The sequence below is a fragment of the Sorex fumeus genome, unplaced genomic scaffold (assembly GCF_029834395.1).
Source record: "Sorex fumeus unplaced genomic scaffold, SorFum_2.1 ptg000035l, whole genome shotgun sequence".
Lineage (NCBI taxonomy): Eukaryota > Metazoa > Chordata > Mammalia > Eulipotyphla > Soricidae > Sorex > Sorex fumeus.
The window spans coordinates 6,795,715-6,823,091 of record NW_026606092.1 but is presented as its reverse complement, the minus strand read 5'-3'; the positions used below and the strand labels follow the sequence as shown (position 1 = coordinate 6,823,091).

The 27,377-nt window shown below is 37.8% G+C and overlaps 1 protein-coding gene and 1 pseudogene across 4 annotated transcripts in view; one reads left to right on the top strand and one right to left on the bottom strand.

Annotated features, from left to right (window-relative positions):
- The window catches only part of TAFA2 (TAFA chemokine like family member 2), a 661,692-nt gene that overhangs the window by 294,874 nt on the left and 339,441 nt on the right, over positions 1-27,377 (top strand). The gene's annotated exons all lie outside the window — the stretch shown is intronic.
- Positions 10,024-10,402, bottom strand: LOC130026875 (60S ribosomal protein L31-like; annotated as a pseudogene).

Here is a 27,377-nt window from a genome sequence, read left to right as displayed (position 1 = left end):
CCCCAAGAGCTTTTACAATCTTAAGAATTTGCTGAAAAGAGAAACCTTTAAGTAGTGTCTTGTTTAGTTAAAAGTGTTGGATGGTTTTCAGCCACATCCAGGACCCTGACTATTGGCCAAGAGAACTAACCATGTGATTAGATGGTTGTAACGTTCAGGCCTACCCCTGACCTCTCCTGGGACGTGAGAGGCAAGCCTGGAAGCGGACTCTATCGCTGGTCATCAATGACTTAATCTGTCTCTGTGCCAGGCTCCAGCCATCAGGAGACTTCGGAGGCTGGCTGTGGGTTCTGCCTTCTGCCATCCCTTTACCACTGGTGGACAACAGGTCTTCCTGGGAGTCTGGGTGTGACAATCAGCACACCCAAAGGAGGCTATTGGTAAGGGTGGAATCCGAACTTCCGTGTTGTATCCGCACACACTTACAGCCACACGTTTGCTCTCCAGCAGGGCCAGGCCTCTCCCTGCTCTCTCCCTGCTCGTTCATCCCTGCACACTCTCCCAACAACTGCTCCAACAAGCAACTACTTCCAGCTGCTTCTAGTTGCACCCCTAGCTCACCCCCAGCAGCCTCTAGCTATCAGCAAGGCTTCAGACACTTCCTCTCTTGCTGGGAGAGATCTCTCTCCTCTCCGTGGACCTCTTAACTAACTCCCCGCTTCTTTAGGCATAAGGTCTAACTGTGCTGCGTATAGGGAGAACCGAACAGTCTTCCGTAAGCCCCATATTATAAAAGCAAGTTCCAGGAAACCCAAAAGGGAGGACTGGAGAGATAGTGTGGTACATAATGTATTTTTCTTGTGTGCTGCCCACCGGGGCTGGATCTCCGGGTCAGCTTATGATCCTCTGAGCACCACTAAGAGTGATCCTTGAGCACAGCCAGGAGTTAGAACTGAGTACTGCTTGATGTCATCCCCGAACCAAACCAAAATAAAAGGAAGTCTATAAGGGAGAGGCTTGAAGAGCATCTGGGTTGGTCACCAAATGGATCATTGGGCAAAGTGGCACATCTGGAGAAGGTTATGAAAATGCCCGTCCCTGCCTCTTCCCTTACACTTTGCCTGAAGCATCTTTCCCGCTTGCCTATACCTGAGTTATATCCTTTGATAATAAACTGGTCATTATAAAACGTTTCTTTGAGCCTTTCTAGCAAATTAATCAATCCCAAGGAGGGAGCTGTAGGTATGTGATTTATAGCAAATTGGTCCAAAGTACAGGTACAAATCTGGACATGTAAACATCTGTAGCTAGCTGTTCAGATGCACATAGTTGGCCTTGTCTCTGGTGTCTAAAAGTCGATAATGGAAAGGGGGCATCTCATAGAAATTCTCTTTAATCCTTAACCTGTGGAACCTGATACTACCTCTGGGTCGGTAGTTGCAGAATTGAGTTGAATTCCTCCACCCCCTGCTGGTGTCTGAGAATTGCTTTTGCTGTGGGGAACCTTTTTACCTTTGGTGGAATTGGACACAGAACACTATGGTAGGCTGGAATTTGGAATTTTTACATGTTTTTCTCAAGTAATTCTACTATAAAGACAACATGCAAAGGGCTGTATTAATTTATAATTTAGAAAGATTATCTAAATGAGATTTTCTAAGGAAATCAGCATTGACATGTTTGCAACATGTACTCTTCCTTAAGTGATGTGCACTTGATTAAAATAAGATATGGTATAAAATCTCCCCTCAACAGTTACTGTCATATAAGTGAAGTTGGAACTCTTACAATATTTTTCATGGTCTGCTTTTAATTTACATTTTTTTTTATATAGGAGTACTGCTATTAATTCAGCCACTGATTAGCTGATTGAATTGGGCATGAACTCCACCTTACTTTGTTTTCATAATTGTATTTATTTATTTATTCTTCTTATATTTATTTATTGAATCACTGTGGGAAAAGTTACAAAGCATTCAGGTTTAAGTCTCGGTCATACAATGATCAAACACCTTTCCCTTCACCAGTACTCATTTTTCACCACCAAGAACCCCAATATTCCCTCCCCCTCACCACTCCCAATGCCTGTGAGGCAGATGATTTCTACTGAACTCTTTTCTACATTGATTACATTTATTATTTTGACAAAAGATGCACCATTGTTGTCTACAATTTTCCCCCCAACAATCAGAATTACTGAAAAGGCATTGTGAAATACTTTGTTTTCTGTAGATGGTTATGGGATTATATAATGTAGTGCCTCTGCAGTAGCCGCCACATGATTTTGGATTTCTGCAAAGAGCCAGATAATTATAAGATTGGTTTCTGTGCATCTGGTGTTATGGCTGTGCCAGAGAGCCGCTCATGGGTGCCAATCGTGACCTCTGTAGGGCATGAAGGATGAGCTGGTACCGCCTCCCTTCCCATGAGACTGCAGTTGCCCCATCACTGCCGACTCATACCTGGCTTTCCTATAAGCTCTGAGATGGCAGCCACCTTGCTGCTGGGGGCAGGAAAGGCGGAAGGGAGCAACACCCTTTCCCTCCCAGGGAGTCATGGCGCCGTAGTTTAATGCATGGACCATTCACTTTCCTGCTGCAAGCTGCCAGACTCTGGATTAAGTCTTTTTGCCTCTGGAGGCATGGCTGTGCTGGAGAGCCGCTCATGGGGGGCAACTCGTGAACTCGGTAGGGCTTGACGGATGAGTCGGTACCGACCCCCTTCCCATGAGATAGCAGTTGCCCCGTCACCACCGGTTCATATCTGGCTTTCCAAGAAGCTCTGAGGTGGCGGCCACTTTGTATGCAGTCCAGATGCATTTCTCCCAAAAGCTGCTGGGTTTTGAGATTTGTTTCTGAGTCTCTGGGATCATGGCTGTTAATTAGCTTGATCAGGAACCAGAGAGGCCATTTGTAGGTGGCCACTTGGGGTCTCATTGGGATGGGGAGGAAGGGGCCGGTTCCACCCCCATCTGGTGAGGCCCCACGTGTCTCGTCACTGCAGGCCCAAACCTGACTGTCCAGTGGCCTCTGGAGGATGGCAGTTACCGGGCCTCCAGGGGGAACAGGCCAAGGCGCGAAACCTATTCCCACCAGGAGTGGACCAGACCCAGTAACCTACTGCAGGAAGAGAACGCATTTCTGCCAAAAGCCTTTGGGTTCCGATATTTGTTTCTGACTCTCTGGGGTCATGGGCATTAAGCAATTTGATCAGGAACCAGAGAGGTCATGCCTCCAATTATATAGCTGAGCTGGATGTGTTTTGTGGGTGTGTCTCCCACATACCTAACTTTTGGCCCTTTACTTTCTTGGTAAACTTTGCCCCAAGTTTTTGTGGTCTGGCCAAAGGCACAGCAGCAGTTTTTGGGGTATCTGAAAGTCTGATGGTGCGATCAGGCTGCTGATGCACTCGCCTCACAGGTACAGACTGACTTGCTGGCAGCACCAGACCCCGTTAATTTACTTTCTTATGTATGCTCCTAGGTAAAAGAAATGGACTCAAATGAACTTTGATGTCTATAGTATATCTTTGACAGATGTGTATAAACATGGATTTATTTTAATGGGTGTTGTGTTTAAAAGGGTAAAAACAAGCTGTTCTTTTAGGCAATTCACCTGAATATTTTTATCTGGGGTGGTAAATGGTGTTATATTTGCTGGCACTAGTAATGTGAATGAAGTATTAAGATAGGTGGGAAAATAATTTTTAAAGTATGAATTACTTGATTTGGGTCACTAGTTTTTTTGGTGTAATATAGATCATGTAATCATGGGTTTGAACTCTCTGTAATCTAATTGACTGCAATTTAATGGTTTGACCTCTTGCTTGTCTTCAGATATTCCTTTCCTTGGGATATTCCTTGTGTGCTTTCTTCTGGCAGCTCATCCCCTGCCTAATTTCTTCCCCAAACAATTTACACTTGCCAGTTATCTCTATTTATCTCTATTCACAATGACTACTTTTTTCCTGGACATGTCATTTTACTTGTTGTTTTCCTTTTATTTGGGATTTTTTTATTCTGTCTCTCTTTTTACTGCTCAATCCTTTTCCGATTTATATTTTTCTTAAGTTTTCCAGATCTTATGCTAATCAGAGTTCGGCAAAGAACCAGATTACACTCTATGATTTCCAAATGTGAGTTTTAGTATTGGAACATAGAATTTTGGAATAATTTTGAAATAACTGGAAGAATGAAAGTATTGATAATTGTGTCTATCTCTTATCTAAAGTAGCTAGAGTTGCCTTCCTTTTTTAACTGTTCCTTCTTTGTCGTAAGTTTTGCTGGCCTAGGTAATAGTTACTTGACTTTGTTGTAAATGGAACTTTAATACTTCTATTAAGTTCTTTCATTGTAATAGCAATAACAAAATTTAGACTAGATTCAATTTATTATATAATTTACTATTTTCTCTCTGATTTCTTCCCATCATCTAAAACCAGATATAGTCCTTCCACTTTTTTAGACAGTCCCCTTCAATCACCATTTTCATGAGTTTTGAGTTGATATTTTATATCAGTTATCTCTGTGTGATTTCTATCTAATCTCTATGTTGCTTGCTTTGCATACTTGTCATTCATTCATCAATGAATATATGAATATATTCTTTCTTTTGTGGGTATGTAAAGTTCATTTCTTAGAGGATGTATGTTTTACTATTTTCAGTGACTTCATTTATTTAGATCTAACAATATGTCACAAGATATTATGGATTGACCACTCGTTTTGAAAGTCCTCAGAATAAGATGAAGATATACTAGGATGAGAATTAGTACTTTTTAAATCATTATTGTTTGGGGGTCATACCCAACCATGCTCAACACTTGGTCTTAACTCTGTGGTCCTCACTCTTAGTGGTACTTGGGGGACCATATGTTGTGTTAGGGATTGAAGTAGAATGGGCTTTGTGTGAGATAAAAGTTTCTTAACATTTATATTTTCTCTCCGACCCCCAGAAGTAGTATCCTTAGCCTGATAGGTTTTTTTCCTTTAACAAAACAACAACAACAATAAAAAACAACAACAAAAAACTATATATTACACTGAGGACCCTATATTTTTTATCTTAAGATTATTTTTGACATTTTATCCATATTCATTTCTGCTTTTCATAAAGATTTTGTAGGAACTTGTTAACTTATGATTCTTGTTTCTACAAGTTTATTGATTCCTTTTTTTTTACAGACACTTGAGGCATATTTGTTAATGAAATATTTTGAAAACAATTTGTCCTTAATGTAACTTTTTCTAAGAAGATTTTAAAGGATTTACTATCACCAGATTTTCTTGACTGTTGTAACATCCTTAAGATTAACTAATTAATTAATCTGCTACTTCTTTCTGAAGGAGGACCTCCCTTGAGTATTGAAGCTGAGGTGATACTTCGCTCTGGTGATAGTCAATTGTCCTATGGCTCTTTTCTAGGACCTAGTGATACTGTTTGAGACCAGGAGTGTTGGGGATCATCCAGGCTACACCTGGTGGTACTTAGAGGACCATATGGTGCTGGGAAACAAACTCAGCTTCCTGTAAATATACCTCTGATATATCACCTGATATGTTAACCCTCCTTTGACTTTTGAAATCTTACCTGTCTTCTTACAACCAGTTTTGTTCCTATTGCAATTAACAACCTATAATTTCTGATAGTATATATTTTTATTTGTAGTCATAATTTTTAACAAGCACAATATTTGGGGAACAAAATTTTTAGATACAAAATTTAAAAAAATTAACTGGAGATGTGGTTCAAATGAAAGAGCACAGGCCTTGCATGTGCATTTCTCTGGGCTCAGTCCCCTGCCCACTGGGCAGAGGCCCTCAACCCTGGCAAGTGTGTCTCCCACAACACTGAAAATAAATAAAATCGTAAAACCTATTTTTTAAATCACTTTATAGTTATTAAAGAGATACTAATGTATATTTTTAAACTATTGCCATTTTTGTCCTGATTTGATGGTAGCTGTTATTAAGTTTCATTATTAATTAGATATTTGATTTATTTTTTAATTTTTATTCTTAGTGTCAAGAATGGAAAAATGAGCATAGCTGTTTCAGTATTTTTGAAGCACCAACACTCATAAATTTTATGTATATTTAGAAATATTAGAATAAAAATATCCTTTTTTGCAATAATGGGGGCTAAACGTCTAAGAAACATAGAACTTCTTAGTGTGGTTATCACAGTCTGAATCTTAGTGTATGTGTTTTTCCCTATTTATCTCTGATCAAATATATTGATTTGCCCTTGATTTTAGGTATATTGAATTTCTTGGCATAATCTGAACATGTTGCAACTTAATTTTTTTATGCACCTCTGCCTTTGTTCTCACAATTTCCTCTGTATCTTTCTAGCCTCCTTCCATTTTTGGTTTGTTTCTTCACTTCAAGAACTTTTTGTTTATTTAGAAGAAAAATGAAAAAAAGAAAAAATGTGCTTAAATGCTTTCTATATGTCATTTTTTGGAGAGGGGAAGCCAGAACAACAGGCTGTGTGTAGGGCTTACTTTTGGCCCTGTGCTCAGAGATGACCACTGGTGGTTTGAGGAACCATAGATGGTGATCAAACCCCAATCAACAGCATGTACAAGACAAGTATCTTATCTGCTGTACTATAGTCCCCAGTATATAAAATTATTAGTGCAATTACAATATCATGTTGAGAAATAAATGTGGCTCAAAGTTAAATTAATGAATTCACTCAAGGTAACCTGATTTGTGAGGGGCAGAGAGAATTTCAAATCAACTATCCCTCTTTCCACACAAAAGATAGCATTCTAATCGATGTGAGATTTCAGAGATATGAATTTGAGAGTATGAAAGTCTTTCATTTCTTTTCTCTCTGTTCCCTATTATAGTTAATTGGAATAATTTTCTTAACACCTGCTCAACTGAATATGTTGATTAAGATTATATAAGATACACAGGAGTGGTTGTATAGGAATTAAAGCACTTGCCTTGCATGCAGCCACCCCTGGTTCCATCCCTAGATCACATATGATTATGTCCTCCAATAACTGCCAAAGGTCACTTTGAAGCACAGAAACAGGAATAGCCACTGTTGAAGTGGTCCAATGTATAATACATGAAAGCACTTATCATGATTGAATCATACTATCATGTGAGGGAAGAAACAGGACAAAAACTCCCCCAATTTTTTTCTTTTTTGCTTTTTGTGTCACACCTGGCGATACACAGGGGTTACTTCTGGCTCTGCACTTAGGAGTTACTCCTGGCGGTGCTCAGGCAACCATATGGGATGCTGGGAATCGAACCCGGGTGTTATCTCTGTGTTATCTCTCCAGCCCCAAACTCCCAAAATTTGAATGTGGGTGTTGAAGCAATGATGTTAAAATTCAGGTCCTTTTTTTGTATCTCATTTTTGTCCAGGTCTAAAATGAGTACAAAGTTTTAATATTCATTACAGGTGAGCTAAAAATGTAGAAACCTAAAGCTTACTAATGCAATGTGTGTGTGTTGTGTGTGTGTGTGGGAGAGAGAGAGAGAGAGAGAGAGAGAGAGAGAGAGAGAGAGAGAGAGAGAGAGAGAGAGAGAGAGAAGAGTACATAGAAGGTCAAATAAAGCTGTGTTCAAGTTGGAGTGTGAAATTAGAGAAAATTAAGTATTCTGACAAGGTTATGGAAATTCTGTTAGAAGGATCATAGATAACATGTTGTTTAGGTACAAAAAAAGTGATGTAAAAGCTAGAAATGTGAATAAACATGGTGTGTAAAGTGATAGCACAGCGGTTGGGCGTCTGCCTTGCAGGCAGCCAGCCCGGCAGAGCCAGGTTCCATTCCTCTACCCCTCTCAGAGAGCCTGGCAAGATACCGAGAGTATTCAATATGCCAAACACAGTAACAAGAAGTCTCAGAATGGAGACGTTACTGGGTCCGCTCGAGCAAATCGATGAATAATAGGACAGACAGACAGACAGTGTAAAGAAGAAAAGAAAGTTAAAAAATGAAACTTAAAAGTTTTATTTTTATCAATGTTTAATAGCCATCTATATTGCCACTTAAAAAAGAAGTAATTGTGAGGAGGAAATAGAGAACATGTTTTCAACATATTTAAATGACAATATATGATGATAGTGTTTATTAAATGACAATCCCTCACTAAAACAACAAAAGAACTGTAATATTAGTGGTTAACCATGTTTCGGTTGCCATGTGAGGATCAAAATTGCAGATATGTGGGGATGCAAATATTTTGTAATGTTCATTGAGTACTTATATATAATATCTCAACTATTATTCCCTTATTGGAGAATGTGTGACTGCTAAATACATAGATCTTTATCTTTGCCTTTGATGAAATATTATACAGAGCAGATACCCTATAAATACTAACTCTAAACGCCTGTCAATTTCCTTTCTTCTTACACATATTTTCTCCCAGCTTGCTACTATTTCTGATTGATTTTAAAGTTACCAATGGAAATATTTGTTATTTCATAGCAAGGCACTTGTATCAATATTAGTTTGAATGGTTCAAAGAGTTAGTTCAGTTTTCACTACAATTTCTAGTACCTTGCATTATCATAGATTGAAAGAAAGTGACAACCTGCCAATGTTTTTTGATAGTTTGTACCTGATGTGTTGGATGTATTTCATTCAAACTGACAGAAGAAACAATGGGAGAAATAGAGTGCTTAGAATACAATAACTTCACTAGATTTATAATTGATTGCTGTTATGTTCTTTTTAACTTATACTTTTAAATTCTTGCATTTAAAGATTTTGAATTTCTTCTAGCACAGTACTTCTACAGAGCATGGACATTTATTCCCATTCTTCATGTCACATCTTTGGAGCAAGTCAAGTCCTTAATTTTAATTTTTAACGCCCCCTGGGCCTAGCACAATTCTTATACTCAGCAGATGATTAGAATTTTTATTGAATTAATTATTGACTAGATACATAAAAGTACACATGCTATGCTGAATGCTGAATACTTAAAAAAGTAAAATATACACATAGAAAAATACATGTAGAAAAAGGCATTGCTTTATTGGGTGGTGAAACATATAGATTTTATACTGAAATTTTTCCACTATAGGATTATAAATGAGTCCAGTTAGTTCGAAACACTCAAATTAGAAATTTGGAATAGAGGTGACTTTAGCTTAGGTGCAATTCAGAGCAAAATGGGCTCTCATCCAAGTCTCTTTGTGATACAAACATGCCATGTGCTATGTGCATGTTCTTCTTGGATGCTACTGAGATTAGATATTTTTCAATTGAATTCAAACAATATTTATTTAATGTTAATTATATGCTTAGTCATGGACTATATAATGAGGTTTATTGAAATAAGATTAATATCAAATCATGCCCATGAGGATTAAAAAACAGTTGAATGTAGTAAGTGTTGACAAAGATGAGGAGACATTGGAATAGTTTTAGGAATGTAAACTATTGCTACTGCTATGGAAACATTATAGCAGTTCCTTATGTAGAATAATCATATGACCCAGCAATTCCATGTCTTTATATATAAGAAAAATAATTAAAACAGGGTATTCATATTTTATACACCACTATTAAAGCTGAATTATTCATGATAGCTAAAGGATGAAAACAACTTGTCCGTCTATAAGTTAAATGGTAAACAAAAACAATGTATACATTAATGAATGTTATTAATTGTCAAGTAAAAAAGAACAGTTGTAACGGGGATCAGACTAGAGGACATATGTTATTTGAAACAAGTTTGTCATAAAATGAAGAGAAATACTTGGATTCTATTTAAGTGGGTACCTAGAACCCTCAGATTCATGGAGGCTGAAAAAGAGAAGGTTTTTACTCCAAGCTCAGATGATGTGTTGGGAGAGAGGAGTTGGAAGTTGCTTATAAATGGATGTAGAATTTTAGTTTTTCAAGATGAAGTGTTCTAGACATTTGATGTACAAGTCTGTAAATGTACTTAACATTTGTGGGCTGTGATTTAGAAATGACTAAGATGCTAAAATTTGTTTTGTATATATGATCACATATACTAAAAACCAGTAAGATACAATTATTTCTTCACATTCTTTCTTAATTCTCTCTTTTTGTGTGTGATTTTATAATTCTATTAAATCATCAGTTCTCATCCACACTTACCTCTGCAGATTTTTGAAAGTGGTGACGGGCACATAGGTAACCAATGTATAAAGTTTATTTGATGAATCTTCATCCTCACTCACTATGCTTTCTGGACAAATATACATGGATTCAGTAGGAGCCATTCTTTATTCCTTTGTCCCAGACACATTTGTTGAGTCTGGTGTCAATGCGCACAACAGGGGTGCTCATATCCTTCATGGCAAACTTCCAGATCTCTTTGAGTGCTCTAGCACATGCTTCTTACTACCCATTTCATGGATGTGCTTGTGGATGTTGATGATGTGTTATTGGTCACCAAGTTGTTGATGGGTGTGTGGCCTTTCTTCATCTCACCGCCCTTCTTTGCAGGAGCCATTCTGCAGGACACAGGGGAGAAAGGAAGCTCTTTATGGTGATTAGATGAATGAAATTATACGCATTTGAGTGAAAAACCAAAGGGATGACTGAGAACTAGCTAAAGAAAGCCAAAATGGTACAAGGTCGTGAGTGAGACATAAGCTAGGAAGACTGAAGCAAGATGATGTGATAGGCAGACAAGGTGCCAGATGAGCCTGGAGAAGGAGGAGTGTTCATAATTTTAGTAGTTTCTAGATTTTTTTGAATTTCCTAAAATTGAGAAGATTTTAGATTTTTTTTTTTGCTTTTTGGGTTACACCCAGCAATGCACAGGGGTTACTCCTGGTTCTGCATCAGAAATTACCTCTGGCAAATTACCCCTGGCAGTGCTCAGGGGACCATATGGGATGCTGGGAATCAAACCTGGGTTGGCTGTGTGCAAGGCAAACACACTACCTGCTATGCTATTGCTCAAGCCCCAAGATTTTAGCCTTTAACCTAGAGAAAGATGTTTAATGAATGAAACAAAATGTGTCTTTTAGGTATTTTAGGCATTGCACAGTCCTATATTCTCAACTTCTCAGGACTTCGGCCAGTGATTTTCTGCTTAAAACCTATTTTCCTACTTTAGTGTTCGTTTGACTTTTTAAGGAGTAATATATATTTTTTATTTTAATTTTTGCTTTTTGGGTCCCACCTGGTGATGATCAGGAGTTACTCCTGGCAATGCACTCAGGAATCACTCATGACGGTGCTTGGGGGACCATATGGCATACTGGGAATTGAACCCAGGTGGGCCAAGTGCAAGGCAAATGCCCTACCCACTGTGTTATTGCTCCAGTCCCAGGAGTAATATTTTTTTAAAAGTAATACTTTTGCTGTTGTCGAAGTGATCTTAGAATTAGTTCATCTCTGGTAATTGCATTTCTTTTTCTAGAGATTCTGCTTGAACGATAGCACAGTAGGTAGGGCATTTGCCTTGCAGGCAGCCGACCCAGATTCAATTCCTCTGCCCCTCTCGGAGAGCCCGGCAAGCTCTCCGAGAGTATTCCGCCCGCACAGCAGAGCCTGGCAAGCTCCCTGTGGCGTATTCTATATGCCCAAAACAGTAACTACAAGTCTCGCAATGGAGACGTTACTGGTGCCCGCTTGTGCAAATCGATGAACAACGGGGCATATCAAATTATAAAACATTTAAAGTATACGGCATGATGATTTGAGATATGTATATATGTGCATTGTCAAAGTATTGTTCCTATTGAGTTAACACATCTAATACCTTATGTATTTTCAGTATGTGTGCGTGTGTGTGTGTGACTTTTAAAGTTTGTTCTCTTAGCAAATTTCATTTATACAGTAGTTTTTTTCACCATTTTATATCATATCCTCAGATATTATTTATCTTTTTACTTTTCTTCCTTTCATTTTGTTGTTGTTGGGACAAAAAGGTTTCACACATGGTTTTATCACACGTTTTGTTGTGTGATAACACAACAAATTGACAATTTCAAACAATATTGCACTCATAATTATACACAATATGTGGAGTGGTGCATCATGAAAAGTGAGTCCTCAGCCACAGAGCTACATACCCAGGGCCTTCGCTTATTATATTATTATAATTACTCTTATAATTTAAAGTCACATATATGCAATGCTCTAACCAACCCCCCGTATATTGGCCTTTACTTAGATGCTCATTGGATTTGAACTGTCTCCACCAATGGCATCTGTTTCCACCGCAGGCGTCCCAGAGCCGGCCTGGTGTTGGGCAGACCCACAGCTGTGTGCCTGAGCCTAACCTAAGTGCTGTTGTCTCAAAAAACTCTGCTCCTTGTAAAAAGTTCTGCCTTAGCTTGCTACATTTTCCCTGAGTTTTGCTGGCTTGCTGCTTTTCTCAGGCCTCTTACCTTCCTTTTACCCTTTCCCCCCCCCTCTCTTTCTGCTTCACTTTGCCTAGAGCTAAACCTGCTCTATGCCTTTATTAGCATTTCAATTGACCTCTAGCAGATCCTCTGATAAGACTGAGACTGAGTGGGAAAAAGATTTTCTGGACATTGATCTGCCTTAGTTTCCCAGGATCTTCTCACTAGTGGGCTTTCCTCCCGTTCCTCCCATACTGAATGGTGATGCAAGACAGACAAAGGAGGGGTACCTCTTTGCAGAGACCACTCAGATGCTTGCCTGGTCGGTTGAGGACTTGGCCTTAGTGGTTCAGCATTGTGACTTGCAACCAGCAGCTATGCCAATGAACCCTTGACCTTAACGTTCTCTGTGGAATCGCAGGCAGTCCACTTGAGCTCCATGACTTTATAGGAACTTCAAGAGTGCCAGGTCATAGAGCCACAAAATCACACCCGATAGGAGGACCTATCAGGGTGCTCATGCATGCACACATTCACACAGAAGTTATCACATTCCTCCTCCATTCCCCCTACAGATTTCAAAGGGAGCATAACTCCACAGCAGATTTTCCACAGATTGATTACCTCCTTCCTTGTGGATTTCTTCACTGCATGATCTTTTTGTGGTCGCCATCTGATGTCGGTGGGCCCCACGGATCTCCTAGGGAGAGGCCAAAGTTAAGGCCAATATACGGGGGGTTCTAGTCCCCTTGGGAGAGGCCAGAGTAAAGGCCAATATACAAGGGGTTTGAGTCCCCTTGGGAGAGACCAAAGTGATAGACCTGGAGAAAAGTTTTGCCACGGAACCATCCTTTTTCATAGATTATTACTTGCAATTAGGAAATATGGGAAATTCCACATTGATACCCAAAGATTCTCCATTGGGTTGCTTATGAAAACATCAGAGGAGCTTCCAACTAGGTAGTTTAGATAAGGAGTATCTTGTTGAAGGTTGCCACTCAATGTCTCTTTTGCAAATCACAGCACTCAAAAGGAGAGAGATAACAAAAGGGAATGCCCTGCCACAGAGGTAGGGTGAGATGGGGGGATGGGGGTTGGAGGGATACTGGGACTGGTGGTGGTGGAGAATGGGCACTGGTGGAGGGATGTGTATTCGATAATTGTATAACTGAAACCCAAGCACAAAAATTTGTAAGTCTACAACTGTAACTCATGGTGTTTCACTAATAAAAATTTAAGAAAAAAAAAAAAGGAGTATCTTGTTGACCTCTGTAACAGCACGTGGCCTGAGTATAAGCTAAGACATGGGGAAGGATAGCCAGTGAATGGCAGTTTTCATTACCAGACTATTTTGCAGTCAGTCTTTGCAGGTAACGAAAGAAATAGAATTATCAAAGCAGAGGAAGCAGGAAAATGTAAGATCATATGATTAACTTCTTGATATCAGAAACAAAGAAGTGTGTCACTAAGACAGCCTATCCCCAAGTCTGATAAGAAGATACTAGTTCCCTGCCTCAGAAACTAGCCTTGACCAAAATATGGTAGTATCTGGCCACCTTAGATTTCAACAACTTTGTCATAGTTGATTTTGTTGTTGTATATCAACAAAAGTCCTCTCTTGACTCATTTTTAACAAGCAGGAGACTGGCTGCTTAGGCTGGGAAACAGGGAGCAGTGTTCCAAATCCACTGACAGGGCTTCTTTGCCCTGGGGACTACCCCTTCTGTTCCCAGTCCATCAGTTTTCTCTCTGCCATTTTTGAAGGGTCCAATCGATCGATCAACTGCAGATGTGTGCACATGTACGTGTGGTGTTTTTAGTCAGTTCATTGTCTGTCTGTCTGTCTGTCTGTCTCTCTGTCTGTCTGTCTGTCTGCCTATCTGTCTATGAGGAACACTCGAGTGTTGGAACCAGGTTAAAATCAGAAGTAGAAATTCTAGAGAAGTCTGTGATTTGCAACCCAGTGATTTAAGAAGTGTAGTTGTTTCTGGAACTTGTTAGACCAGGTTTAAACAAATATTTCTTATCAGAATGTTGAGCCTACAGAGAAAGTAAAATTCTCAATATAAATTTCTTATTGGAAGAACATTAATGGTTATTAACAGTTGAAAACCTTTTGAAATTAAGAATCTGTACCATTCAGGAAGAGCTATGGAACTAGACCCTGAAACTAAAGTGAAATAAAGTTGAGAGAATGCAAGGCTTTATCTTACAAGCCTCAGCCAATTGTAATGAAGAATTTGGCTGTTTTATAAACAACAGAGGGCTGGAGCGATAGCACAGCAAGTAGGGCATTTGCCTTGCACGCAGCTTACCCCGTTGACCTGAGTTCGAGTCCAGCAAGCTACCAAGAGTATCTCACCTGCATGGCAAGCCTGGCAAGCTACCCATGACATACTCGATATGCCAAACACAGTAACAATATGTCTCACAATGGTACTTGGCCCACTCAAGCAAATTGATGAACAATGGGTAGACAGTGACAGTGACAGATATGCAATGCTGTGCATAAGGAATAATGTAATGTGTTTATCATTTTTCTGTCTCATTTTACTTAGCATACTGTTGTACAAGTTCATGCAGGTTGTTCACTTTTATAATTGTATACATATATACAATTTTTCTAATTGGGTACATGAAATTTTCTAACTGTACTCATTTATTTGACAGAAATGTGTGTTTGATCTAGGTTTTAATTCTTTTGGATATGTATCAGAAGTGTTGTTGCTGTATCATATGACTATTATATTTCTATTTTTCCAAGGAACTTTTTAATGCTGTTTTTCATAGTGACTATACATACTAGTTTGCATTCATACCAACACTGCAAAAGGGTTCTTTTTTCTTAATATTCTTGCTGGCATCTATTTTTCCTCCCTTTCTCTCTCTCTGTCACAACCAGTTTGACAATTTCATTAAAGTTTTGATTTGAGTTTTCCTGATTATTAGAATTGTTGGATACCTTTCTACATTATCCTTTGCATATCTGTATATCTTTTGGGGAGAAATGTGCACTTTATTTTTTGTCCATATGTGTTTTAATTCTTTTGCCCTTCTTTTTTTTTAAATTTTTTAAAATTTTATTGAATCACCATGAGATAGTTACAAGCTTTCATGTTTAGGTTACAATCACACAATGATCAAACACCCATCCCTCCACCAGTGCACACTCCCCACCACCAATATCCCCAGTATACCCCCCTTTCCCACCCTCCCCCTGCCTCCATGGAAGACATGATTCCCCATAATCTCTCTCTACACTTGGGCATTATGTTTTGCAGAACAAGCACTGAGAGGTTATCATGTTTGGCCCTTTATCTACTTTCTGTACACATCTCCCATCCTGACCCATTCCTCCAGCCACCTTTTTCTTGTGATCCCTTCTCTATTCCAGCTGTCTTCTCCCTATGCTCATGAGGCAGGCTTCCAGCTATGGAGCAATCTATCTGTCCCGTATATCTTCTATCCTTAGGTGTCAGCCTCATGTTATGTTGTTTCATACTCCATAAATGTGTATAGTCCTTCTATGTCTGTCCCTCTCTTTCTGACTTAGCATGATACTCTCCATGTCTATCCATTTATAAGCAAAGTTCATGATTTCATATCTCCTGACAGTTGCATAGTATTCCATTCTGTAGATGTACCAAAGTTTCTTTAACCAGTCATCTGTTCTAGTTGCCCTCACTTCTTTTGCCTATAGTTTTATTACTATTATCATATGTTATTGGGACATTTGAGTTTCTTTTATATTTTAGACATTAACCTTTTATGTTGTTTGCTAATATAGTCTCCCATTCCACAAGGTGACTTTTCATTTTGTTAATACTTTCTTTTACTCTCAAGAAATGTTATTTGGTATACTCCCACTTACATATTGCTTAAACTGGGAGGAAAACACATTAATCCAATCCTTTACAATCTTTTTGACTTTCAGTTGGTTTTAATATAAATTAAAATAAGTATTGAAAACATAATTGTAATCAAGAAAATTCAAGTTATTAAATTCTAGTGAAAAGAGAACCTATAAGCAGTTAAACTTTCTGTCCATTACAGGGATTGGTATTCTGAAATAGAAATGGAATTTTAATCTGTTTTTTGTTTGTGGACAAAGCAGTAGATTTACTCATCTCCTGTAGAGAACAAGAAGCAAAATTAATTTGTGGAATGTTTCTATTTAAAGCATTTAATGTTACAGGAGGGTTTGATATAGGCACAGCATGCAGTCTCCTACAGATTATCCTTAAATAAGAAAAACAAAACAAAATGATGGAGAACATGACATATTAACTAAATACTTAGGTGGAAACTGAAAGGAATAGTTTCCAGAACTTGATGTCAAAGAATCTGGTGCATATTCTTGCCCTGCCATTCAGCGATTTTATGACCTTGAAAGAGACCATGGCCTTTACATCATAACTTCTAAACTTGTAAAATAAGGGAGGGTAATGGCTGACTGCCTCATTGACATTAAATTTATATGAGTTCAGTGGAATATGAAGTATGTCAGGCTAAAAGCTCCCAGATAACAAATGTGATGGTTTAACTCTAGAATAACTTTTTTATTAGAGGCCATATAATCTCGTCAGATAAAATGGTCACAGATATATAGCATTCATTAACATTTGGACAGATAGTAGATATTCAAGTGAAATTATAGACTCAAGTTAGTTGCAAATAAGAAAGGAAAAGAGAAGAGTGCTCTTTCCTACTTACATGCTTATGAAATCACTTGATCACTTGACATCCCGTTACTCATAAATTTGTTCAAGCGGGCGCCAATAATGTCTCCCTTCGTCCCTGTTGTGTGCTAGTGTAGCCCAATGGCATCTGCTTATTCTAGGAACACAAAGAGCCTCAAACCAATCGGTCAGGGTCTTGATGAAGAAGCCTGACCATCTTGTAGGTGGATGACCACGTGTTCTTTTGACATCTCATGGAATCCAGTCAGCAATGGCTCTCGTCCAGCGGTTGTCTCCAAATCTCATTATGTGTCCAGCCCATCTGATTTTCAATATCTTGGCAAACGAAACATCACAACTGATTCTTGACAGTTGATGGAGTTTGGAACTCCGGATTCTTTCTCTCATTTGAGTGAAATGTGATACTCCAAGCATAGCTCTTTCAATTCCTCTTTGGAAGACCCAAATAGCATTCTCATTCTGTTTTCGTAGGGCCCAGGTCTCTGAGGCATATGTTAATGCAGGAAGAACAGTGGAATTGAAAAGATGTGCTCAGAGCCTGAGGTTCTTTGTCCTCTTAGCCATTTCTTCAACGCTCTTGAAGGCGTTCCAAGCCACTCTTTTCCTCCTGCGCAACTCAGGTGTCAGGTCATTTGTCATGTTGACTTCTCCACTGAGATATACATAACTGTTGCATTCAGAGATGTTTGTTCCATTGAAAGCAAGTGGAACGAGACTGCTTCTCATAAACATTGTCTTCATGAGATTTAGCTGCATTCAGACCTTTCCACACTCACGGTCGAAGTCAGCCAGCATTTGTGCCGCTTGGCTAATGTTTGGTGTTATTAGAATGATGTCATCAGCAAAGTGGAGGTGGTGTAGTTGCCAACCATCTATCTTCACTCCCATTCCTTCCCATTCCAGTCGTTACATGATGTTCTCGAGGGTGGCACTGAAGAGTTTCAGTGAAATTGTATCACCCTGCTGAACCCCTCTCTTGACGTCAATGATCACTTCCTTATAGAATGGTGAGATCCTGGTAGTGAATCCGTAATACGCTCATGGAGGATCCTGATGTATTGAGTATGAACGCCCTGTTTGGATAGGGCTTCAATGACCGCTTCCATCTCAACAGAATCAAAGGCCTTCTTTAAATCAATGAAAGTCTCAACAGAATCAAAGGCCTTCTTTAAATTGATGAACGTTAGACAGAGTGGCATCCTGAACTCCTGAGGAACCTCAATGAACTTGGTTATCGTGTGGATATGGTCGATCTTGCTGAATCCTTCGTGGAACCCAGCTTGCTTGCATGGTTGTCCTTCATCTAGTGTTCTGCCAATCCTATTCAGGATGACTCGAGTGAACAGCTTGTAGATGACAGACAATAGGTAAATCGGGCAATAGTTGCCAATGTCAAGGATGTCTCCCTTCTTTCACAGTAGTACAGTCCTGCTGGTTTTCCATTGGGATGGGATCTTGCATTCAGACAGGTAGTGTGTGAAGAGCCGAGCCATTGTATTGATGAGTACCGACAGCAGATTCTTTAGGTGTTCGGGTCTGACCTAGTCTGGGCCTGGTGCTGTTCACGTCTTTACCGACAAAATGGTGTGTCGGGTTTTGGAAGGGAGAATGTTGGGAATGACATATCCATCCTGTGGAATTTGGTATGTTGGCAGGTGAATGTGTCTATCAAAGTGATCCTAGTAGAAGTCATGGATAATCTTCTCCATTGCCCTTCTGGAAGATGTGATAGATCCATCAGGATGTCGGAGGACACCTGTCCTTTGCCAAGATGACTGCTTATGAAATAAAAATGCTCAATTTACCTATGTGGGTCTGAAATTGGAAGTTTTTTTCAATTGAACATAAATTATTTTATCAATTTATCAATTGTTTTATCAATTACAAGTTTTATTAATAAACATAAACATTGTTTATGTGAAAGTAAAATGAGATATAATTTTATAAATTACAGAATGGAGGAAATTAGAAAGGCTTCTAGCACTGTAGCACTGTCCTCCCATTGTTCATCAATTTGCTTGAGCCGGCCCAGTAACACTGTGAGACTTGTTGTTACTGTTTTTGGCATATCAAATATGTCACGGGTAGCCTGCTATCGCTCTTGTAACAGAAATTATTGGTAGCAGTGAAAGGAGAATTTTGAAGTTTATAAATATATATTTATTTATTTATTATAAAAAAGTCTTTTTTCAAAAATATTTTTAAAAATTTAGCAGTGTGTTTAAATGTATCACTACAACTGACTCTTTAATCTTTATATGTTCTTTGAATTAATGCAATTTTTATAAATCCCTAATGATGAGATTCAACTATTTCCTTGTTCTTTTGTTATAAAGAGAATAAATGTTTTCTTTGACCAGTCTGTAGCTGTTACTACTTTCAATATGAAATAGAACAAAAATATATATACTGTAGCACTGTAGAACTGTCCTCCTGTTGTTCATCGATTTGCTTGACTCGCCCAGTAATGTCTCCATTGTGAGACTTGTTGTTACTGTGTTTGGCATGTCGAATACGGCATGGTAGTTTGCCAGGCTTTGCCATGCAGGCGAGATACTCTCGGTATCTCCAAGAGGGCCAAAAGAAACTAACCTGGTTCAGCCAGGCCGGCGGCTTGCAAGGCAAATGCCCTAGTTGTGCTATCACTCCATATAAAAAAAATTAGCAATTTTAATAGAAATAAAAAACTATATATATATACCAATAAGTAGTTATTGTAGCATTTTATTTTTATTTTGACAAAAATCAGAAAGTGTTGCACACATTGGCAGAGTATTGTCATATTTAGAAATACTGTGTGACCACATTAGGAAAATAATAGGATTTTCCATTGGATACCATTTATATAATGTGGAGGCACTTGCATAAAATATTATTGTTTGAGAAAAAGTTCAATGACTTAATTTTTTAAAAAGAAAATAATGAAAAATATTGTATTTCTGTGCTGAACTGTGTTATATAGGATGACGTGAGGAGTTTAGAAAGTTCATACACCAGGGTTCTAATTTTAAGTTTAACTGAAAAGCAAGGACAAGTGCTACTATAGAGGTAAATTAGAAGGCATAGGTAAAGAAAGGAGAGGACATAAGACTCTGAGAAAAAAGAGAAGGTAGGAAAAAGAGGATGACCACTCTCAAAAGTGTGAATTTATGCATCTCTGCTTGTGTATGTATGCATTATTTAAATCATTAAACATTAACGAAGAAGACCCTGTCAAAATTTGAAAGACACGGTGCCAATGGATACATAAGAATTTGTCTGCATTTGTACAATTAGTCATTTGTGTGAATTTGCATATTTCATTTTTGTAACAAATTACTTGTGACTCATCTTGAAAAAGTCACAGTTATGAATCACTTTTCAGAGTAGGGGTTGCCCATATCAAAAATCATCATTGCTCATAATTTGGGTTGGTAGGGAAGCCTGTTTGCATCTCCAAGACATGTGAAGGGTCTCTGAAAGTTCCCTTCCCAGGGTGAATTTCTGATCCTGAGAACTGGTGAGAAAATATCTCCATGGCTGTTCAGACTGCTGTCATTTCTATTTTGATAATAGAGCACTTCTTATTGTACTTAACGAGAGTTCCTGTGGTTACATATGAATTATATTATCTCATGCTATTTTTTAAAAGTGGATAGCATAATATTTCATTGCCCAAATATTTTCTTTGGATGGAATTTTCTCAAGACAAGCATTGTGTGAACAGTGAAGGAAGAGATGTCTATGGTTCATTCATTCTTTGTATTCAATTTTTAAAATTCTTTAAAATGTTACTTTTACAACTGAACATAATTGTCTGCACATTGTTCTATAAGGTCAGCATACCATATGGTCCTTGGAGGTCCCCAAGAAATGATCCCTGAGCATAGTCCGCTGTGGCCTAAATACAAGAACCAAAAAAAAGTGAAAGGAATTGTTTTTGTCAAATATTTCAGCCAAGATTTCTTTCTACATGAGTAACAGAAAATCTACCTATAGAGATTTTTTTTTCTTACATCACAAAGTCTGAAAAAGTATCTCAGATTGCATCCACATGGCCCTTTTTTATCAAGACCCTAGGACCATCCTAACTGTTCTTTGGCCTGTGCTTTTAATATCTATGGTCAAAATTTAGATTCACAGATACAGGGAGAAAGTGAGAGAAAGAGGCAGCGCCTACACCAGGAAGATGAAAACAGAAGGCCAGAGATATAGTGCAGTGGTTAAGGTACTTAACCTTGCATGTGACTGCTGTACATTTAATCTCCATCACCACATGTGCTTCCCAAGCACCTCCAGAAATGACCCTTAAGGACAGAGCCATGAATAAACCCTCAACATCTTTGAGTGTTGTCCCCATTTTTAAAAAAAGGAAAAAGAAAAGGTAAAACAATCCCCAAACCGCAGTAGGATTTCTGTTTGTTTTGTTTTTGCTATACCTGGCTATGCTCGGGGCTTACTCCTGGTTTTGGCTCTGGGATCACTCCTGGAGGGATTTAGGGAATCATATGTGTTGCAGGAGATTGAACATGGGTCAGCTATGTGCAAGGGAAGTACCCTACCCACTGTATATCACTCTGGCTCCCTTTAAAAAAAAAAGCGATCGTTAAGAACCAGGTCACATATCATCCCTATTTGAAGTGAGATTTTGACTTTTAGCTGAATATATGACAAAGACATATTGACCACCTTTTTTGTAAGTCTCAACTGAGCCTTCTTAACTGGTTCTTGATTTGGGTTTCCATCTGTATGTATTTCACCTTCCCAACCTAGACATAGCAAAGAATATCTTGCTAAGTTAGTTGAGGGAGATTCGTGATACCTTTGATATTTGATCAAATTCCTCATCCCCCCACCCCTGATATATAAGTTTTCAGCTTATCTTTAACAAGAATCCTGTTAGGTCTGTTTAACAAGATCTCCTTATCCTTAGTTTCCAAACAATCACTCTCATTTTACTGTCTTTGTTGTATTTAAGCTCTCTGGTCTTTGTCCTCTATTTCAATATTCATGTTGTAATAGTGTGGGATAAAGTTATCTTCTTTGCCTTTTTAACAAGTGTCAGAATCAATTTTTTTCTTTAAAAATAGCCACTGATGTACATCTCTTTACCTACTTTTCACATTCAGTTCTTGTTCATAGTGATCATTTCCAACTATCATTGTTATAGGGGTCTCTTCTCTATCCTAACTGCATTCAAAGCCACCCCTCCCAGCTTGTGGCAAGGTTTCAACAGTTTCAATAGTTTTCAAAGTTTCAAAAGGTTATAGATAACCTTTCAGCACATGTACTGCAAATCATAATACCCAATGGAGAAAGTAAGATAGAGAGACAAACAGACAGACAGACAGAGGGAGAGGCAGAGGGAGAGACAGAAAGAGACAGAAAGAGACAGAAACACACACAGAACACAGAAGGAGTGAGTGAGTGAGAGAGAGAGAGAGAGAGAGAGAGAGAGAGAGAGAGAGAGAGAGAGACACTTGCCAGGGGGACATTGGCTAGAAAAAAAGGGGACATTGGCGGTGGAAAATGTACACTGGGAAATATATACTGGTGAGGGATGGGTATTGGAACATTGCATGATTGAAACCCAGTCATGAACAAGTTTGTAACTACTGATTTCCTGGTGATTCAATAAAACAATACATTTGAAAAATGGCCACTGAATAAGAAATAGATGCCTGATAGTTAAAAGTGAATAATGGAGATGCAATTAACTGCAGGTAATACTAAAGCTCTCCTTATTCTCAGAGCAAGTAATTTACATTTGGGGAACAAATGTGATACGAAGCATAAGTCCTTGTGAATCTGGAACTTACAAATGCATTACTACTATCTCTGTCAGTGATAAACAGGGTTTCAGTAAAATGAGTTTTATAGAACTTTCCACCTATGTATTTTGTGGAAGTATTGGGAAGTTTAATTAGCTCATTGTTAGAAAGTGATTTGAATAAAGTTACTGCAAGCATATAATGCGTTGTTAGATAATGTGCACGTAATTTCACAAAATCTGGATCGCTGTCAAGTAATTAAAGGCAAATGCACTGTAGATGTTGTTGGGAAAACCTCCATTAGTGTTCATCAAAAGGTTGACACACCCATTGAGGAAAGAGCAGATCTCATACTGTTCTGAAATGGTTTTAAAAAATCTTCAGTTCTCTTTTAAATCACTTTACCATCTGCTGGTAAAAGAGTGGAGATGACTGCCTGCAAACTTAGCAATTAAAAGTGCTAATACAGTAGCAGGAGAAAATGATTGTCACACCTGTTTGTAACAACAACGAACAAAACAAAATTCTAGTACTCCCTTAAACTAAACTCCCCTTCTCCCCCCCCCACACACAAAAAGACCCAATGAATATATACCACCTGGTTTTCTATGAAAACATAACTTCATATTCTTGGGGGAAAAACCTACCTCATTTTCAGTTATTTATTATATATTCTGAAAATAAAGTGTTTTTTGTCTGTTTGTTTGCTTTTTACTGTTCCTAATTCTTAGAAAAGTTAGGTTCTCAAGAAAAGAATCATCAACCCTATGGATTTATTCAAATCTTCAAACACCAATATCAGAGAAAAACTTTTTCTTTCTCTCTTTGAATTGGAAAAAGATGGGGAGGAGAAGACTTGGCTGTGAAAAAAGTACCTTATTTTACTTGCAGTTAAAATTGTTCACTCATCTATAAAATACAAAAATTTTGTATTTGTTTCAGGATATTGTGCATGAAACTTAACATGTATAAACCCATAGGAAAAGATACATTTAGTAAAAATCTTTTTAAGGGGACTTTGCTCAGTGGTGAAGCACATACTTTGGATAATAAAAGGTCTGGATTTTATCCTTGGAACCTAAATAAAAATTTTTTTCCCCACAAAAGTAACTACTGAGAAAGAATGCAATGTGTGGAGTACTTTAACTTTGGTATAGGTTTGTAGAATTCTTTAGCAATTGCAAGACAAAATACTTTTTAAAATCTAACTAACTGATTCCCATAAATAAAGAACTAAAGTTAGATTTAGAACTTAGATTTCTGATGATGTTATTTATACGCTGTCATCTGCTATTCAATTTTATATTCTCATATTGACAGATAAATCATAAGGAAAAATTGTAAAATTTGTATCTATTATTGAGCTATCAAATTAAAAAACACAAATTATATTATGAAATTTGGGACATTATGAGAAATTCCTGGCACCAGGAAATTGTTATAAATAAAATCACCATCACTTGATCACTTGACTTCCCATTAATCATCGATTTGCTCGAGCGGGTGCCAGTAACATCTCCATTTGTCCATGTCGTGTACTAGTGTAGTGCACAAAATCACCATATGTGCCTAATTCATGGTTGAATCTTACTCAACTCCTCTAGCGTTTGAATGAGAACACTATAAGTCAAACAATTTTGAGATCCATGGATTTCCAATTTACTAGCCCCTGTAAAAAAAACTCGTTTCCTTTTGAGTGGATGATAAATTTGAAACTAGGTTGATATACAAATTTTGGTTAAGCTTAATTTTTCTAGAAACAGCAAGTGTTTGGAGGCAAACATAGTATAATATTGTTCTCTGTTTTGTCATCTAAATTATATAAAGGTAAAAAGGCCGTTGATCGTCGATTTGCTCGAGCGGACCCAGTAACGTCTCCATTGGAGACTTTGTTGTTACTGTGTTTGGCATATCGAATACTCTCGGTAGCTTGCCGGGCTCTCCGAGAGGGGCGGAGGAATCGAACTCGGGTCGGCCATGTTGGCCGCTTGTAAGGCGAAAGCCCTACCGCTGTGCTAAATCTGGTAAACTTCTAGCATATAAAATAAATCAAGATTTCAGTATAATAAATCTTTTCTCTGGTTTAATGACTTGATGTCAGCCATTGAACTCTGAAATAAGGCTTACTATACTATGAGAGAAGAGTAAAATGTCTATGTGGTGATGGAATATAAAAAGTTTTTTGTTATTTATTTATTTATTTTTCATTCTGGTTTCAAATATTAAAAGTTGCTTTATGTTTCCCTTTTCTGCAGCAAATTGTGATTACATTTAATACTTTAATAAGTTTTACAACAAACGAAAATTAAGTACAACTCAAAGTTCCATAAAAGATGATGATTATTTGTTTTTTCTTTATTACTCAACCAAAGTCATACAGTCTTACATTGTTCACCAAAGTCATATAATTAACTCTGTCCAGTTTATTCTGGGTTGTTTTAACATTATGTTTTTCTTACTTTTACCAAACATGATGTTAAAATATACAGAGGGAACTTTTAAAAAATCCTTTAATTTTAATACATTTGTAGTTCCTAATCCTGCAGTTGCTTTCTAAAGTTATCATCTCCTTTGGGCCCATTGCTAATCCCCTGGAGCACAGTGTGTGTGTGTGTGTGTGTGTGTGTGTGTGTGTGTGTGTGTGTGTGGAGGGGAAGGCTGTCTGTTCTGAAAGTGCTGGAAAATGAGTGCTAGAGATTGAACCTCAGCCTCCTGCATGCAAAGCATGAGCTCCAGTTCTTTGAGCCGTTTCCCCAGGCCCCTAAACCATTGTTTCTATTTATTATGTGATGCTGGTGATTGGACTGGGATCATCCACATGGAAGGCAGATGGTTTAACTCATGTGCTATCTCTCAGAAACTCCATACATCTAAATAAATCTAGGTAATGGTAAACTTAGCATTGTTGTTTCTCTTTTAATATGCCTTTAAAAATGCCCATGTTAGCAACTTGGTATATAAGTGACTAATCATCATGCCTGAATTTGTTGCACTTTGTTCTGTCCTCACTGTGTCCTTGTGAGCAATAACTCTGTGATGTTAAGTTTCTCCAACCATACACTAATATGATGTGACTTCCAGTTGGGGGAGCCAGTTAGGCATGCTTTCCTAGTAATAGGAAAATATTGCAATTTCCTACGTGTTACTATCACTTATATTCATAGCTGAAGACACTCCTTAGTAATCATATAGTCTTTGGTGTTATACAGTAAAATTTCCCAATAAATAAAGTCAAAAACTCATTTTGAGGTATTAGTAATTTTCACAAATATTCTTTCACTGAAGTATTTTTTGATAATTCTTTTGGTCATTTAGTTGGTGCATATAAGGGGGATGGCCTGGGGGTTGGGTGGGAAACTGGGGACAGTGGTAAAAGAAAGGTTACACTGGGAATGGGATAGGTGTTGGAACATAGAATACCAGAAACAACTGTATTATGAACAACTCTGCCAGACACAGTAACAACAAAGTCTCCACCAAGTTTAAATAAAGTGAAAAAAGAAAAATAAAAAATATGGTAAAATAAATGACAAAGGAAGTAAAGGAAATATTTTTTTTCAGTGAATGGCAATCTTTTCTAATCTCATAAAATGGCTGAATCATAGCTACTTTTGATGTGTTCGTATCCAATAATCGAATTTCACGGAAATGATACCCTTTTTCAGTTAGTCTCAACTAATTTTTTTTGTGCTTGATGTAGGAGTTAATATATACCCATTCTGCAATGGATTCATGTTTTTTACATTTAGCTTCAACCAGCTGAAAAAATGCAGAGAAGGTGGCTGCTGATAATGAAAAGCAAGTTTTTTAAAATAAAGGGTGTGTCATACTTTCCCTCTTGGAATCTGTAAACTTTATTGCTCTTCTAGAGTTGGAAGAACAGCCTTATTGCTCCTTGGAGAAAATAATAACTATGAGGGAGACATGGGATGAAGAGATGCTTTTAAGTTTTGCTTTGGCTAAATTTCTGTTGGCAGCTAAATTAAGTGCAAAACTTTCTGTGTTGGTCTTGCACTGGTACGTTGGTTTTCCTTTGCTGCAGATGCACTATTTTCCACCCTCACTCCACATCATGGATTTCTAGCATATGATGTTTTTCTTTACCTTTGTTTCCTCTGTGTCTTTAATGAAACTCCCTCTCTTATGTTGCCTCTTGTCACAATTTTTCTGGTTAAATATTAGCTTCTATGTGAATTCCTTTCTTCTCTTCTTCACTAGATATGTGATACCATTTAGACTCCTAAAATAAAGTTTGTGTCCCTCATGAGCATGTATAATATTTATATGCTATTTAGTTCTATATTTATCACATTCTTCATTCTGAAATGCTACAGAGTTCCTGAAAACAGAGGCCAAATATTATTAATATTTCAGCACACAACTAAGAGGAATTAATTAGTGGAAATTGTATATAGATTCACATATGAAATAACTTTAGAATTTTCCTGCATATTAAACATTTTCTCAAATTTGACATTTGGTTAAGTGAAGTTGCTTGTGAAAAGTGAAGTCTGGTGTTGTACAGAAGAAAATTAATGACATTTAAAAACTGGTTGATCTTTATCCTTTCTGAGCTATTTTAATATCATGTCTTTCTACTTTTACAAAGCATGAAAAAGAAAAGCTAATTTAAGATGTTCATCCTTGCAGATACAGTCACTTGTCTCTTTATATGCCAT